Genomic DNA, 17,156 nt, shown 5'->3' on the forward strand with positions numbered 1-17,156 from the left:
AGACAGGGACTACCATAGACTTTTGCAGCTTTGCTGTCAAATCATCAGAAGTACCTCATTGACTGAAAGGATGAGCCAATCTCACCAACAGGTAACATCATGAGGTACAACCCACTGACTCCTGAGTTTGTTTCAGAACTGGCTTCACATTTAGACACATACTCATTTCTACGTCCTTAGTCAAAAGCCACAAAAGGCAAGCACACATTCAGACTTCTATTCAAAAGCTCTACTTGTACTTAAGGAATCAAATCCCACAGGCCATTACTAGTAATGTTTTAACAAATTCCTGGGGACCAAAACAATCCCTTAAATCTTAAATTGTCACTGGATTTTTCAGCTGATTATAAATGAAAATACAGGCTCAGAATTACTGTAAGTATTGACAAAAGAATATTCCTCTTCATTCTTATTATGAAGACATAAGACCAAGTTTAAAAAACATGCAACAAGCAGGTTAAATAAATATTCAAAGTATGCACAAATAAGTGTCATGATGTCCCCATAATTCTGAAAACCAGTAATTTAGGTCAACAACAACAACACCTCCGAAAATACCGAATAATAACTAATAACTTAGTTACGATGCAATGCTCCTCAGTATAAAGTTGTTGTTCGTCCTACGTAAGGTTTCAAACATATAGCTAGTGGAGAATACTGTACAAGTATGGTAGCCTGATTTCAGGACAGAAAAAAACCACATAATTTTTTTCCACTGAAAACATAAGAATCTTTTTTTTAAAGCAAAGTATATCTGAAAGTTATGGACGCTTAATTTTGTCCACTTTTATTCCTGTGGTTCAGACTCTTAGCTAGTTATGACACTAACAAAAAAAACAACCAACCAGTCAGCTTCAGGCTGCTGCTGCAAGCTGTCTCAAATCACAGCAGACACCAGTACAATCCCCTGCAGGCTCCCTGAAAAGAAGCGGAGAATGACACTACAGTGGAGATGAATCTTGGGAGTAGCCAGGAAAAGGTAAAGATAAAATAAAGACGATCACACAGATAAAACTGCAAAGTTTCTTCTGACAGTAAAGGAGTGTTCTATCTCTTGCTGAGTGACAAAATAAAACTTTAATTCATCTTAAGCCTATGCCAGCAAAGACTTGGGTTTCAACTGCACATTATCTATTGCCGCATAGATAAGTTATGGCCATTAAAATGAAGTGGGGAAAAACTTCTAGCGAACCTCAGTTAAACCACTAACTTGCCATCTGCTGTGGCAGCAGCTTATTGAAGATAAGCAGCCTGGAAGCATTATGGCAATTAAGAAATCTTTTGGTCATTAACTCCACACCAATTAAACATTAAAGGCTGGCGAAACTGTACTGTGGCTCAGGACTGCTTTTTAAGGCAAACTCTTCTGTTCCCAATGACTGGCTTCACTATGAGACCCAGTGTGGTGAAGAACCTTTAAACATTTACTCAGGCACTTCTTTGCACATCAGCAGCCCTAACACATATGTACATGTTCTAATAAAAAAAAAAAGTACATGCATACATACTTCATGCCTACACTTCCACAGCAACCTCACATTAACCCACATTCAAAAATACAGTGTTTTAAAAAGTTTAGATACATGCGCACACATGTATGAGCATGCACACACACATTCTCACTCACACATCTGTCCATGAAAGTGTCTCTGGGCTCGCATCAACATTAGTGTTATCCAAATTCAGAGCCTCACATCCATCTCTGAAACACTCCCTACAACAAGTCTGAAACATTGGGCTTAACATGCTTATAGAATTTGTAAGGGGTTCCATAACTTCTCATAATACCCACAAACTAACCAAAGTCTGCCTATGAGAAAACACATGAACTCAAGAAAGGTATTTCTAAATCACACTTTGTTGCACATACATCAATGGAAAAAAACCCACAGTATAGAAAACAGCTGCTACTGTTGTGTACAATTCAATGGTAGCACCACCTTCCCAGCTTTGGAAGAGTTCTGCTCTGAGAGCTAAAGCTACTACTTCTGCATATACGGGAAAAAAAACCCAAACCAAACAAAACCAGAAAACAAGCTTTGGCTCTCAAAAAAATAATCTATTACTTTCATCCCAAAACACAGAAAAAAATCCAAAAGTTTGCAGTGCCCACAGTCAGCACACTGACTCCAGCCACATCAACATACAGCTGTTTGCACTAGCTCTTTCTCTTTGAAAAAAGCCTCAAAGAGAAGAAGCAGGTGGCAGAGTGCATTCAAGTCCAGCACCCCTGTCTAAAGCCACTTTTGTTTGTAAAGAGCTGTCACTGATGCAGTCTGACAGCCCAGACCTTAAAGCAGAACAGGAGTCAAGGTAGAGCCTTATAGCACTTTGCAGAACATTATGCGTACGTTGAATTTAATACAGTTTCCATCAAATCTCAGCACTACCCACAATGAGATATGCCCTAATAAACACATACATAAATTCTGAAGAGTCATGGCTTGCATTAATAGACTTCTTCCAGGAGTAGGATTCAATCCACAGCCTTCTTTTCTTTTCCTCACTTCACAATGCTGATATAATTAAGTTTATTTTAGATGTCACTACATAACTGAAAACCTATAGTTTTCAGTGTCTGTTATAAAACCTACAGTATTATATATTATAATACTATAATATTTCATTATATTATATTGTATATAAATATTGCATTTATATATTTGTATATAATTATACATAATTTATAATTTGTGTAGAATATATATAATATATAATATATAATTATACATAATAATTTATAATTTATAATTATATATAATAATAATTTATCGTTTGTATTGTATATAAATATTGTATTTGTTATAAGGACATGACCAAAACTTATTAGTAAAGTTAAGAAAAAGAAAGGTTATATAATGTAATTCTCAATTAGTATGTTCAAGAGTGTTTCTTCCATGAACTCACTTGCCCATTTCAGAAGGCTAAGCACATTTCACATAACATCAATAATGCCTGCTCTTTTACAGCTCTTTCTCTCCTCATTCACATTAACTCACCTCCTACATCATCCAAGAGGAAAGAAAAAGCCACTTTAGTCTTATTCGATCCTTCCAAAGACCCCATCCTCATTCACCAATCCCAGATTTCTCTTAACTTACCAGATCTGTAACTGCCACCTGTTTCTTCTGACACAGGGGGACAATAAAAATAGACCAAAAAAGGCCACTCCCTGAGAAAGCAGTATTTTGCTACATACGAAGTATATCCAGGTGCTGTTTCAGGGTCTTGCTCAGATGTTGGTCTAGTGGGCAAACATCAGGCTTATAGCTCCTAAATAGCTGGTGGTGGTGCATAAAGAATGTTTGATGGATACAGCTCAACACTAACTCCGAGTTATTATGCACCAGCTCTGGCAGAAGCTAGACAGCCATGTTAGCACACAGCTGTGCTAAGTCCACCTAAAAGGCAGATTATGACCATGAATCCAGATCATATATTAGCTTAGATGACCAGTTTTAGATGAAAGCTGTCTTGGGAGATGGATGTTCCTAACACAACATGCCATACGCGTTCTCCCCCTTCCCACTCCTCCCAATAGCTTTCTGAGTGTTATAACGAAATGAGATACCCATTACTGTACATCTCCTTCAGCTTCCGATGCTGTAGAGGAACATGTGTACTACTCTACCCTTCACTCTCCAATACCCTCTTTGGGGAATAATTTCAGGAGTTTCTTCTGCTCAGCTTTTAGATTTCCTAACGGAGGAGAGACCTTAAGTGGGAGGGGAAAAAAGAAAACTACACAAAAATAACTATCAATTATTTCACTGTTGCCCATAGAAGTCTAGGTAATAAAAGCCTTAGGCCAGACTTAAAAGTTGACAGTGTTTAAATTCCTAATTCAGAAAATTAAAGATAGTTATGGGTTCATGGAGCCCTTGACATTTTTATTTTTTTACACAACTACTGGATTTAATTAAGTAGCTAACATATAAACCACATATATTTAATAAACAGATATTAATCACTAGAGTTTTATATGCTAGCAATGCATATATTTGTATACAATCTCTAGAAAGCTTACCTCATCAACATGTTCACAGATGTGGGATATAAACCAACCACTGCCCCATTTTCCTCACTGTTTCGTTTTGCTTTAACTTTTAAGCAGAGAATTTGTTGTTTCCAAAAAGAGCAACAACTGACTTATGGATCAAAGTGAGCAAAGCTGACATTGCAATGCAAGCCATGACTAAGCTAACACTTTTGATAGCATAGGCATAATTAGTATCTAGAATAAAGATGGGCATCTGAAAATTTAGATCTAGAACAGTGATGTCCCCTGGGCTGCCAGCCGGACACTTCTATCTAGCCTGCTACCTTTCCCTGGAGAAGACAAGGAACAGCTATTTAGAGGCTACAAACACTGCCCCAACAGCTGATCACATCCTCCATCTGTTCGCAGCTCAACACAGACCACTGAACTGCTGCCAAAGCAGTTAAAAAAAAAATAATCCAGCAGCTTTTTCTAAGAGCAATTGCCATCCATGCACACTCCCAGAAATTAGTCCTAGCTGCCTACTGCGGCACAGGGCTCCCAGCCCATCCTGCACCACCAGCAATTCACCTCCCACAGCCACGTTCTAAGACGAGTAGAAGATGAGACCGTAAGAGAAGCCTTAAAGCCCAGATGCCATGGCAAGTCTAATCTAGATCAAGGCAGTCCAAAGCTCTGGACTTCAAAACAATGACTTCTGTAACCCTGTACAAACTTATTTACCTGGATGATTGTGGTCTCATGTTTTTCAGGTTCCTTCAGAAGTAAACACTTGACAAAGCTACTGCAAACCAGCTCAACATGTTAAAAAGGAGGACTATTGTAAAGTTCTACTGTACACAATAACTTAAGTTCATGACATTCCACCATAAGTAAAACTACGGAGGCATTTGCAAACTTTCATTTTATTTCTCCAGGCCTGAGAAAAGACTATGCATAGCAATATTTCATGGAAGTACCCAGAGCTTTTCTTCTGAGAAATGCATAGTGGAGTTAATCTTTTGTTTCCTCCCTATAAACAAGCAAAGCTGTTCTTTCAGTTTTAAGAAATGACCTAGGGGGTCACTTATCTCAACCCTTTTGAGCTCCAACTTTTTTTTTTTTTCCTCTTTGAAAGAAGTCATAACAGAATAGGCAACTAGAGGCTAAGCATGGCCTCCTACAGAGATTTTTCATACCATCCAACTTTGGCACCCAGCTTGTACCCAAGTCCCTCAAGGCTTCATTTAATAAAGAGTGGAGAGAGATGACCCGTCTACAGAGTGATGCAGAACAGCAGTGCCTCCCTCTCAGATGCCTGAGTATGTTCTGTCATAACTAGGAATTTTGAGATAGAGAACTACATTTGTGGCTTGTGCAATGGAAGGTAAGTTGATTATTTAAGATCCTGGTTAAAGTTCACACTCCAAGAAAGTTTTTCTCCAGCACTATCACTGGTCCAACATGAACAGCTTCAGTTCAACAGCCTCAGACAGGCTTGCAGGCAAACCCATTCATTCTTCCCCTAAAATCCACTTTGTAAAACAATGCTCAAGCTAGCTTCAGCACCACTAAAGCAGGTGTACATTTATATATATATATATATAAATTTTATATAGAAAAGATATAAAAAAGAAAATCCATACTCCAAGATAATTGCTACGTTGCTCAGACCTATCTTTAATACTGTTTCTGGTGTGTTCCTTACATGGCTAGGAGGTGAAGGTCAATAGCGTCACAGGCTGTGTTGAATTTTTACAATATAAAAATTAAGAATTCTCTTGTCAAAAAAAACAATGGCATACTTGTTTTGTTACATTCTCAGACAAGCCTCAGTTTGGGCAGTTCCCGTAATGACTTTAAAAGCAGCATCATAAACATCATTTCGCAGTTGAACTCTTCATTTGCAGCATAATAAATTTGGAACTTGCAGATTAAGATAGCAGCAGAGAAAGAGAACTCAACTGCAGCATTCTTCTATCCATTTGATTCAAATTTTTCCTTCTGTTTAATTTCCTGGGAAAATTTCACACATGGAATACTCTTTCTCACAACAGAGCAGTCCAAAGCTACCTCAGTTGTTATTAAAAAAATACGTCACCACAAGAAAGGAAAATGTGGAAACTGTTTTCATTATCTTCATAGAAAAGGATATATGACCTCCTTTCACACCAGTAAAGGAGCCCCAACAAATATTGTATCTTCTTTGATTACCTAAATCCATATAAACCTGGAACACTGCCTAGCACATCCATGAAGCCCCATACATCCTAATCAAAGCAACTTTATTTCCTAGTTATTCCTCCTAATCACATCTCCACAACACATCTTCAGCAGACCTGTATTTGTTAAGGACCACCCCTGCTACACATACATCAGGGACTAAGCATTATTCTTGTATGCACCCAACACCACCAAATTGATTTTCCACAGCCACTAAGCATGCCTTGCCAGCCAAGGAGATGAGCGTAAGCCTGGATCCCTTCTTTACAAAGACTGTAAAGGAGAAGGGAGCCCTCAGATCCTTTCAAGATGGGATACCACTACAAAAGGATGCATGCCATAACCAACGAAATAATGTGGTATTAAATACCTAAATGATGCTTCAGGTACTAATTGGGACCAAAAAAACCTGTAGACAAGAACCCTGAATATTCTATCAATACACACCTATTTCAGAACTAACTTTTCATATTAATCCAGTTCCAAATTAAATCAATAATGTTTTGTTTTCACAGTCAAGAAACGAAAGTTTGGAAGGGAAAGGAGCCACTATGTTTTTCTTAAGAGTAAAAGGCTTCTCTCTCAATCTCTCAACCGTTTTGCAAGCAATACAGTAAGGGGGGGGGGGGGGCAGAGGGAGCAAACCATTTGCCTTCACACCCTGCATCAACTGTCTCATAACAAAGCCACAAGAGAATACTGAGCTAGTACAAGTACAGATTAGACACTGCTGAACCAGATGCCGTTTTTTTCAGACATCCTTTCCACATGTTTCATTTAACAATTCACAACTGATTATTCTCATTATCAGTTGACCATGATATAGCAGGTGCAGGAGGTGGGGAAGAAATGGAGCACTCAGACTGGATATACATTAAGGTCATGGGTACACACAGGCACACACTTCCCAGGGGCAGTATTATAAGATCTGAAAGAACCACTAATACGTGTGCCTGTGCTCTCAGATCTATTCACTTAAAAATGTGAATGGTATGCAAATGTTCAGCTTGTTTTAAAGTTTGAAATGTTCTAGTTAGAATCACTTAAATCACAATAGATTCTCTTTCTAAATTAGCAAGTTAGCTCAACCGTACCACCTAAACGCAATGCTAATAGTTTCATTCCATTCTGTTGCATCTCCTTTTATTTAAAAAACTAAGCAGAGATAAGCTCTTCAGGGTAGGGACTACATGTCTATTTCAAAAAAAAGAGAGTGAACTGCATTTAGTCAGAGGAACAAATATGCTACAAGACTTAAAAAGACTTACTTTTCACTGAGTAAGTGTTATCAGCGTTTAGAAGTCCCTGCTTCCTCAGCCTGAAGAGTAGACGTTACAGTACTATTCTCTTTATTGGAAATTATCTAGTTTACCTGAGCTTTGATAAAAACTGGCCAAAGTAAGTTTGCTTTCGGAGAGGAGGAGGTCCTACATAAAAGTACAAAAGCTAGCTATTTGCTGAACTTCCGAGTTCCTGACAAAGCTCCTCTTTTGTATACTATTTCTTTTGACTGTTTGAATCATGGAGGGGGAAGAGAGAAAAGGGAAAAATCTCACACAACAAATCAAGTTCAGATAGCAGTGAAATGCCATGAACTATGAAGCTGTTGAAAAAACTGGTCTAAAAGGTGGCAATATATTGTCTGATATGTATAGAATCTCTATTTAAAAAGCAGTATCTCATAGTAACAGATTAGTCCAGTGAAATATTTTATGGAAATCCTAAACCAGACAGCTCTCAAACATAAGACGACAATATATAACTACACTCGACAAATAAAAAATACTTTGAAAAATGCAAGTGAGAGAATTGTAAAATGGCTATTAAATTATTCCCCTTAATAACATAAGATCAGTCTGGTCTGTAACAAAAAATGCTCCTGTAGCTGATCAGCCACTGACATACAACTCTTCAAAGTACCTGCACATACTAAGGAACAGCCCATTTTACTACAGCATATCCGAGTTATGCAGTGGTTGATACAGATAATCAAATGCATCTCATAGCATCAAGAATCCAACCGTAGTCAAAAATTTATAGGATCAAATTATGAAGGCCTGATGCAATGCATTACTGAATTAAAAAAAACAAAACAAAACACAAAAAAACCACTAAAAAACCCAACAGAAAGCAAAATCTATTTCTTTAAATATATACATTAAACTTCAAAGTATTTATTTTATTTTCTGGTTACCAATTACTGTTGTTTATAGGATAGTTGACTCCTCACTCCGTAACATTGCTGTAAATAGTTCTGTAAGGAAAAAACATTACTGCTGGGGAAGTCCTGCAGCAGCACCACACAACAAAATGATTTTGTTTGAGATTCCAGGTAAAATCAACAGTTACAGGTTTCCAAAACTGAGATACTCCCTTGCACTGAAACACTGCCAAACCATCCTTAATTTCACTATCATTCCAAAACATCTGACAATACTAGAGAGGATGAATTTGGATGCCATAAAGCATGTGCATGGGGCAATGTAGCTTCCAGGAAGATTCCATTAGGAGGTGCCCACCTGCATCCCAGAACAAGACTCAGCACATACTCTAATGCAGAATTTACCCTACAGTCTTAAAAAAAACCTCTCCAGATAAGATGTACAAAAACCTCAATTAAAATATATTTGTTAGCTCTAACAGGCTTAGCTAGAATTTCAATAATGGCACAACACGTGCTTTTAGTTTCAACTGTAAATATAGCCATTTTAAAACTCCGTTCAACCTGTTTTAGAAAGCATGCTGAAATTGTATCTCATTCTGAACAATCATTGACACACAAAAATGCAGTGCACACAGGGATTATTCCTTAAATGCCATGTTTCACACTATTTCAGAAAAGTTTTGGAAGAAGCATCTAATAGAACATTAGTAGAAGGATGTGCGTACCACATCCAGAATGGATGCCCTAAAACCAAGGAAGTGACAAAAGCAGGAAATAGAAAGGATGCTAACAAGTAAAAAACATCATGCTGTGCAGCAAATTCTGGGGGCTTTAATGCTTTATATATTTTCAGAGATTCCACATTAAAGTTTGTCCAGCAGAGAATTGGCTGATGATTTCTCTTAACCACTAGCAGAAATTTTACAATATTCAGTGTAAGATGAAAGTAAAGCAACTCTGGTTACTACCTTACAGCTATTAGTGCATTGCTTACTCTCCATCCAGCCAAAGCACTGTATCTAATTTGTAAGTGATCAGTCGTGTAAAATACAGTTTTCTTTCTCAGCTTCATCCAGAAACAACATATGCTAGTCTTTCACTCAAAGAATGAAGTCTTGAACATGTACCCTTAACCAGCAAATTATTAATCATTAAGGAGATTACTTTTTCACATAAGTGATAGTCATGTAATGATGCTTTAAGATTTCATCTTTCCTTTCATCTTTGAAGCAAGACTGTCAGTTAACTTTTAAGTCATCACCATCGGAAAGGTATTGAAAACGTCAAGAAAAAGGTCACTGAAACCAGTATCGAGGAAGTAACACCAACTTTAAAGGAGTATTACAGAGTATATGCATTTACCCTTCAGAACCTGAGCACAGGGATTTATCTATCCTCAAAATCTAATTCTAAGATGCTTTTTGATTAATTAAGGTTTGTGTTACAGGTTTATTTTTGCTTAACTGAACTATTTAACAGACTTCTTAATTCCTTGCTTGGCCATCAGTCTTCAGAATCACTTAAGTGAAATGGAAACTTTTCACAAATTGTATACACATCTAAAAGTACAAGCAGAAAAGATCCATCAAGACAAAGTTACAAATACAAAGTAACAAGTTGTGCATACTTATAAGGGTATGAATAAGTTATCAGTACATGTAACACAATTATTTTCCCGTAAATTTAGTGCTGAAATACTGTATTTAATTTTGAAGAAATGACTTATACTTTCCAAGCAAAGACTCCTGAAGACTGAGAAATTTTATTAGGAACTACCTAATCTGAAAGAAAGAAGAAACGTGAAGTAGGAAGACTAGCAGTGATGTCACCCTTTTCAGACAAATTTCAGAAAAAGATCAGATACAGTATGATTAGGTTAGAACCTAATCTAGTCCTAGGCTACATATAACCACAAGATACTGACATCAAAATATTCAGGGAATAGCGGAGCCTTTGCTATTTGAACATCTATGTCCCATTCTGCATATTGCTCCACTTCTTGTTTTATTTCCCTTGGCATTATCACGCTTATTCCAACAATACCTAGGAACCTGTACCTGGAAGAGCTTACAATTTCAGATACAAAACAAAACAAGATGCATCTTCCTGCCAGAGGTTTAACTAGAACAGAGCTTAGTGATGACTTGCAAAGTTACAAATAAAACTTGCACCCCTCTTTACCATTATGCACATCATTCTTCTTCTTCTTCATTATGCACATAAATCATATAAGGGCTACTGTCCCAAAAGGAAATTATGCCTGAAATAAGCACCAGATTAGGTCAGACATACAGAAACGGTTAATCTAAAGCACTGTGGATTTTGGATAACCAACTCTGAGTGTGCAGAAAGACAAGTTTTAAAGGGGAGTGGGGTAGAATTAAAAACAATCGTTAAAACGCTTGTTGACCTAGCAAAATAGATGGGCATAAAGTCATGTGGAGAACAAAACCCCCATTTGTTACATCATGGTGTTTCAGACACCCTACATCACAAAAGCCATTTCTTCTATTTCCCCCTCACGTGTACAACAAGTTTATGGGGGAGAGAGAGGAAACAGAGCAGGCTGTATGACATACACATGGAAATCTGAAGACGCTGTCAGCAGGAAATGCTTTTGTAAATATGATACCTAAATGCAAGCTTAGCGTAGATAACAAAAAATTGGGGGGAACCTTCATGAGAGAAAGGAACGTAACTTATTTCCTCTTTTGCCACTTAAGCCAGAAGGATACCTTTCTAAAGGCCTAATCCTTGAGCAATTTTTCCTGAAAAAAGACCAAATAAACCACGCAATCTGTTCCCAGTAAATTTTCCCGTATTAGAGAATAACGTAACAGATCTATATTATTCAGAGGCACCAGAGTGCAAACCACAGCCCAAGCTACAATGAACCTCCTGTGCTTTAATGAAGTTGCCCGCTGCAAAAAGGGCTCCAACATCAACGGGAAAAAAACCATACACAATGGTATATTTTCTCATTTTCAAGGCCTATTACTTACAGCTCCTCCACTAAGGTGGGGTCCGAGCCGAAGACCCCCGCCAGTGGGGACCCCGGAGCTGGCTCCTGCCGGGATTTCAGGAGAAACCCCAGGACGCCCCGGCCCCGAGCAGCCGGCGTTGCCCTTCCCCCACAAAGGGTGGGGAGCCGGGGCCACTGCCCAGTCCCAGCGCCCCGCCACCCAGGGCAGCGCCGCGGCCCCCCGCCGCTGGCAGAGGCCCAGCACCCGCCACCCCCGCCCCGCCGAGGCCTCAGGGCCCGCACCCGCCGAAGGGGGCAGGCGGGGAGGGCGGATGGCGCGGCGAACCCCCCCGGCCGCCAGCGCCGCCCGCGTGGGTGTGTGCCGGACCCGCCGCAGCGGGATGTCACCGCCGCCCGCCTCGGGCCCCCCCTCACCTCGCTGTGTCCCGCCGCGGCCCCGGCGCCGCCCAAGGCTCCGTTGCCGGCGGCCGCCGCCGGCGCTGTCAGCAGGCCGCCCACCGCGCTCGGAGAGGCGGCGGCCGCCTGGGTCGCAGCCCGCAAAGGGGCCGCTCCCGCCGCCGCCCCGGCTTTGCCCAGGCCGCCGGCGCCGCCGCCGCCGCTGGGTCCCGGCCCGCCGGTGCTGCTGAGGCCGCCGCCCCGCTTGTTCTTCCGCCGCTTGGCTCCGCGCTTGGCGTCGGCCGGACTCATCGCGCCTGACACCCGGGCAAGGGAGGAGGGAGCGGGGGGGAGGAGGAGAAGGAGGAGGAGGGGAAGGGGCGCAGGGCCGCCGCGAGCGCCCGGGAGCGGAGGGGACGGGCAGGGCCGGGGCACGGGCCACCCCGGGCGCCGAGGAGCTGAGCGCACCGACTGTCACGGCAACGGGGACTCCCTCGGCCCCAGCGCCGCTGACCAGAGTTACCGTCCAATATGGCGGACACAAGGGGAAAGTGATCCCCCTTTACGTCGGGGGGCTCCCCCTTGCGCTGACGGGAACCAGCCCCGCGAGGCACGCCGGGATACGTAGTTCCCGCGCCGCCGCGCAGCCCGCCTCAGGGCAACGTTGGACTACGACTCCCGGCGTGCACTGCGAGACCCGCCTGGGCGCGGCCGGTGAGCTCATCCGTCCCCGCGGTGCTCGCTGGGAGCTGTAGTCCTCCCCGCCGCCGTTAGCCCCGCCGGCCGACGTTGCCACCCCGGTCAAGGGACTACACCGCCGCCCGGGAGCCGGCGAGCACCACGTGACGCGCGACCCCGCGCCTTAAAGGGGCCGCAGCTCCCCATGTCTCCCGTAGGGGCCGTGGTGCCAAGTGCCGCGTTCCCTCAGAGCTAGCGGATGGGCGCGCCCCCGCGGAAGGGGCCGCAGCCTGCCCGGCGCGCTGCCGGAACACAGCTCTTCGGTGGGCAACCGCTTTAGCGTCGCGTGGTGCTTAGGGCCACCGGCTTTGTGGGGGCTCTGTCCCCCTACCGCGGCCCTCAGCACCCCACAAAGCCCACCCTCCCCACATCCCGGGCAGGGCCGGCAGAAGCTGGAGGTTACACCTCTCCCTGCTCCGCCTGAGGCACCCCCAGGCCGGTGGGCCTCAGCCACATGCTCTCCTCGCACCTGAGGTGCCGGCCTCCAGCTTAGGCCAAAGCAGGCGCCGCTGTAGGCTGCCGTTAGCCATGGCTGGCATGCCGCTTCTGCCACCGTCACCTGCCGGCAGGTTGCAGGCCGCTGCCTCGATCACCATTGAATCCCTGGGCCATTCTCCACAACACTCCATCATGCATAGGGCCCCAGGAAAGATGGAATGCTACAGTGCTGGGCTTTGACGTGATGGGGCAGCATGATGTAAAAATAATAGCTATGAGCATGTTAAACCCAGTGATAACTTATGGCAGCATAAATCTTACTGCAGCATTGAGATTTTGATGGCGTTGTGTGGTAGTGGTGGTGGGGTCAGAGCATAGTTCAGGGGCACCAGCACGTTTGCCTTTCTTTTTCCAATGACTGTACGTGCTTAAAAGGTCACAGAAAAGACAGCTCGGGAATTCGGGGAGAGAAAGGGAAGGCAGCACTAATTTCACTGTGTCCTGATGAGTGGTTGGCAGCTCCAGTAGAAGCTACCATCCATGTTGAAGCTGTTCCAGGCTTAGTTTGCCTTGTTAACATGTGGAAGAGCTTTGCATGTACACATGGGCAGCTGTTAAACCAGGAGAACATGTTTGTTCATTATGTGGTCAAGTAAATAGTGAGTTTTTTGGGGCAGGGCCCTAGTCCTCTTAAATGCACTCAGTGCTCAGGAGGACACATAGCACAGCATAAACAGCAAATAGAAACAGCAAATAGTAGTGGCAGAGTAGGGGCTATATAAAAGTCACACAATTGTATGCAGCCTTTTGCCACAAACATAAATTCCAGGCCTTATACTATAAATTGGAAGTTGACTTCATGTGACATCTCTTAATATATGGCATTATTTTCAGAGCTAACATCTTTCACTCGAAATGGTGACATGTCTTATTTCACTCTTATATAGGGCCGTCTTTATCTTCCTTTCAGAATTATATTTTCACTTGGTCCCCGTTCATTTAACACCATGCTTCTGAAAGAAAGATTACAGCTCTGTCAGTCTCTCTATCCCCTATGTATTACAGATAAAAAGCATTATTATGAGAAACTATTATAGTAAAATCACTCAACCGTACAGGAGCTAAAGTAATACTGCTTAGTCTGACATCACAGCATTTAATTCCCATACTCTCATTATAGAGACATAAATGTTTTCCTTTTACACTTCAGAAAATAAAGGCCATCCAGATGATTTTTTTTAAACACAGTTTTCAATATTAAAGAAAATTCACAGTGCGGAACAGTAAGTTTTTGTAAACTGTGCAGGTCAGAGTCTTTTTTTAAACCTGCAAGTAAATACTAGTACTCAGGGAAATGTATGTTTATGGTTTTGAACTGAACTCAGCTACCACACCTTGTTTTTAACTTACAATTAGCTGCTGAGCCGGTAGGTTGTTTTAGAAATGAACTTGCCAATTTGGCGGTAGATTTGAACATTTGTATGAACCGGAGCAAAAGGGAGAGAAAATTAATTTGACTGCTGTGAAGACCGACAGCTAAGTTTCTTGCCCTTACCTGAATCAAATTACTTAAAATGTTCCACCTCATCCCTAAGAAAATAAACTCAGTCATTTGAACAAACTAACTTTAATTTACCCCATTGTTAATTTAAAGCATGGCAATGCACTTCAAAATCCTTTGGGGGGAAAAATTATTTATACTCTGGAAACTTTTAAAATTTTCTGGGAATGACAGTTATAAAACATAACTGGATAAACAGTGCAGATCACTGCAGTGCTTTTCCATACTCTTTCTTTGAACAAGCCCAGTTTCAGCAGCATTGTAGTTTTCTCTGTGAGCCATAAAGTCAATAAAAGGCTGTACGAAGAGTTGTGCAGTTACCTTCAAGTTCTGCCTTCAAGATATGGAGGTGGCTGAGAAAGCTCAGTATGGTTTTGCTACCTCGCTGGAATATTTGAGCTGGTCTCCTGTTGATGTACAATGATGTAAGGAGTCCATACACTGAGCTGTTGTTATAACTTCCAAGTAAAAAATAAGAGATCTGCCAGTCATTACTGTTCTTGAAATATGGTCTCTGTGCCAGGTTGGTTAAAATTCATGGTTTCTTTAGTTTCAGGGGGGGTCTTAATCACATACTTAGTTCCCAATTTTGCAACTGCTACTTGGTGGTGTTAGTAATAGAATGAAGTCAAAAGAGCATCTCATACGCAAGGCAGCCCCAGGATGAGTGTAATACTGTCCTTGTGTTCCCCACTGTTCTGTAATTACCCCAATTCACAGAACTATTGTGTTATTTACATTTCCAAAACTTTACTTTGGGGTCCTGGTTTCCTCTCCAGTTTCTCTCCATTTTTCTCATATAGCTACAGTTTCACTGACGTTAACATTACACAACTCAAGCAATTTGTCAATGTAATTGTTCTGCAACAAGCGCTAATTTGGCTTTGCTGTCCAACAAGCTGTCATTTTAATAGCAAGTTCATTTTTCTAAAAGACTTCTCTACAGGAGAGTGAACATGCAGGTGTGTGGGTATAGGGAAGAATGTATTCACACCTAAGTGGAAACACGAAAGAAAATACTGAGCCCAGAGACTTCATCTCGTGTGAGTGTTAACAGAGGCTGTGGCATTAGAGGTCCATGTTGTTCACCTGCAGAGGCTGTTCTGTCTTTTCTCCAGGTTGGGTTAAGAGGACCTGCTGTACTGGACCTCGCGACAGCACAGTATGAGGACTGGATAGGGCTCTTCCAGCCTTGCATTTCTGTCATTTGGATTTAAGAATCATCATAACAGTGAGAGACCCCCTCCATGCATACCAAACTCACATCCCACCACTCTTTGAGAAAGCACCTGGTGGTGACTGAGGTCTCACACAAGAGCTCTGTCTGTTGGTCACATGGCAATAGTCTCATGATTGCAAACTGGCACATAGATCACTAAAGCAGCATCACAAAATATATCTACACCAAACACCTTTTAATCAGCTTACCTCCAGCTCTGATACCCAATGCCAATGCCAGAGTATCTGAGCTCCTTCTGTGTACAATGGATATTGACAACAAGTTCCTGCATGGCCTTCACAGAGTCTAGCCACTGCCTCTTTTTCAAAGAAAAAAAGGGTTCTCAGGATGAGGTTATTGATTTATTGGCTTTGGTTGAGAGAGTTTTTGGTTGCTTGGTGGGACTAAACTGAAGAATGATGGCAGGCAACATTCTTCTAGCAAGGCTTTCTGTAAAGCAAAGGGCTGCAAGTTTTCCTTTGCATGGCTAAATTCAGTCTCACCCAGTCTCCTCTGGAACTTGTCTCACAACCAGATGCCTCAGCTGAGAAAACTTTATATAATGCTGAAAATGTTTAGAGCAAAATAAAAGGAATCTCACATGTTGTATAATAAAATTTGATTTCAGGAGCTTTATGACCCCTTTGGCTTTATGGTTGTTGGCTTTTCCCTAGATGATCTTCACTGGTCCTTAAACAATGTGTTCTTTAAAGCCATAAGCACAGAGGTCTCGTGGAAAGTTGGACTTGCTCCAGAGCATCTGCCATGAAGAACAATATCCCAGGGAAACCTTGACTTGGTACTCGCTGTAGGTGAGAAGATGTGTGATTCCTGGGTTCTTATTCACAGTGAAAAGACATTGAAAGACTCCTGTGTTATGCTGAACTTAGAAACAATAAATGCAGAAGCAGAGAAGCAAGTTTTTCCCCCCCTCTCAAATACCTCAGTAACTAAACTGAATGAAGTTCTGTTTATTACAAAGGGAATGCTAGAACACGTATGTCTACTAAACTGATCTTAGTTCAGCACCTTTTATCCCAAAATTTCTTTGATTCTCAGCTTAACTCATAGACTCTTCCAGCCTGTTCTGAAGAATGTCCTTTGAAAGATAACCTGCATTTTACAAAGCATTGCTTATTTCTGGCCATTGAAATACGGGTTACGTCATGTCATGTTGCTCTCTGCCAGCTGACATTTTACGTAATGAAATATGGGGCCTTTTTGCATTAAAAAGCCACGTTGCTGTCCCTTGTTGCCTACTGAAACAGTTACAAAGAAACATTTTGCACATCAGTACCAAGACTGCAGATCCCGGTCCCAGCTTTTCCTGACAAAAGCATGAGATATACCTGCACGTAGGAAACGTTGCGACTGCAGGTTGCTGGCACACAGCTGGAGGATGTCCTACCAGCAATACCAGCAGCAGTTAAAAATGAAGCAGAGAAGCTCGGTCAAGTCTGCCCTCAGATGCTTTCA

This window comes from Falco rusticolus, chromosome 1 (assembly GCF_015220075.1).
Source record: "Falco rusticolus isolate bFalRus1 chromosome 1, bFalRus1.pri, whole genome shotgun sequence".
Classification (NCBI taxonomy): Eukaryota; Metazoa; Chordata; class Aves; order Falconiformes; family Falconidae; genus Falco; species Falco rusticolus.